The following is a 1,819-nucleotide window of genomic DNA, read 5'->3' as shown; positions in this document are numbered from 1 at the left end:
ATGAGGGCAATGAATGTACAAATGCGCTGTACACAATTGATGTGTGTATGGATTGTGATGAGTTGTATGAGCCCCTAATAAAATGATAAAAAAAGAAAAAAGAAATCATAAAGATTAGAACAGAAAAAAATGAATCAAGAAACAAAAATAAATAAATAATAGGAAAATATTTCCAATAAAAAGTTTCTCGAATCAATCTGGTCTCTGGAATGGTGACAGGCAATCCCAGACCTGGGCTCCCAACAACATGATCTCCCGGAACCAAAGTCCTGCACAGGTTTTTAAAGGTTTCCATGGTTTGTTTATTTAGTATTTTCCTTGGACAATAGCCTGCTTAGGCAGTTCTGTGAATTAGGTGGGCCAGCAACAGCCCTTCGAGATGGTGTCTGGAGGAGGGGCTGTTAGGTGTCTGGACTGGGTTGTCCCTTGGTTCTTTGCATCACACGCTGAAAGCATTCACCCCGAAGCACGTTTTGTGATCCAAGTGCGTTTCCATGAAGGACAGGGACAGTTTCAGGGTTCACAGTCTCAAAGGGGCACATGCTGTTTCTGAAAAGCGTGCCAAGCCATGAGGTAGCCGCGCTGGGGTTCACAATGGGGCATGGAAACCACGTGGAAAAGAGCACTCAAGTGTGCGGAACTGGAGGATCCCAGGCCCAGGAGGCCCAGAGAATGGGAGCAAGAGCAGACGGGCCCGGGTGCGGCCCCGCCCACTGACCTGCCAAAGACCAGGCTGAAAAAGAGAACTTGGCTTTCCTGCAGCTGGCCGCTTTTGTCAACTCTGGCTGGGGAGGCCTGGTAGAAGGTACTGGTTGGCCCACCTGTGTGATGTACCTAGGGTGGAGGCTAGGTTTTAGGTTTTTACTGTGCCCAGGGGTCCGTCAGTTTGAGGTTTTCCCATAGGTGTCCAATGATTGTCCAATGGTTGTCTGACTCCATTCCAACCTCCTCTATGGGGCCCTTTACAGGTAGGGGAGGGACAACCCCCTTCCCTAAGCCAGCTACCTAATGGGGCTTCTGGTCTTGATAAACGACATTTATTCTGGAATATTACGCCTGCACATTGGGTAGCTTCTTGGCCCAGGTTCCTAAAGGCCATCCTGATTGGGTAATTATCCTCTGTATATACTCTGGCTTTGGAATCAACTCAATTGTCTTTTTAATTTTTCATTAATCATTTTATCGGGGGACTCTTACAAAGTTTATAATAATCCATCATTCAATTGCATTAAGCACACTTGTATCTATATTGCCATCAACAATGCTTGTTCAAGGAAAAGATAATATATCATTGATCAAGGATTCACGAGGTTGGGAGGGGCAAAAAGAGGAGCTGATACCAAGGGCACAAGTAGAAAGGAAATGGTTTGGAAATGATGATGGCAACTCAATTGTCTTGAAGTCATTTTAACATCTGTATAGGCAGTGGCCTCATCCTTCAAATCAATCGTCTAGAGTTCAAATTTAATTGGCCCGTCGCCCTCCCTCTTCAGGAACGGAAGGAAACAAAACAGAAAACAATACTCAGCAACCCCTTGGTCAATGAGACACTTGAGCCGTCACCCATAATTATGGAGAAAGTGTAGCTATTTGGCAGGCGATTTCGACAGGAAACTACCTGCTACAATGTATCATCACAAATGCCATCATGTCCATAGACCGCAGTTCGGCTCCCTCTTATCTGATTGTGTGCGTGTGCGCGTGCGCGTGTGTGGCGCCCTTGAAAAGAGGGGGTCCCAGTGCCAACTAGAAAAAGCTTCCGCCAACGGCTCACGGCCCGGAGCCGGTCTGCTTCCGGGGGCGCCAGGCCCCGCCCCGC

Source organism: Echinops telfairi, unplaced genomic scaffold, assembly GCF_000313985.2.
Source record: "Echinops telfairi isolate 266 unplaced genomic scaffold, ASM31398v2 ScPeMD7_31;HRSCAF=116, whole genome shotgun sequence".
NCBI lineage: Eukaryota > Metazoa > Chordata > Mammalia > Afrosoricida > Tenrecidae > Echinops > Echinops telfairi.
Note: the sequence above shows the minus strand (reverse complement) of the source record.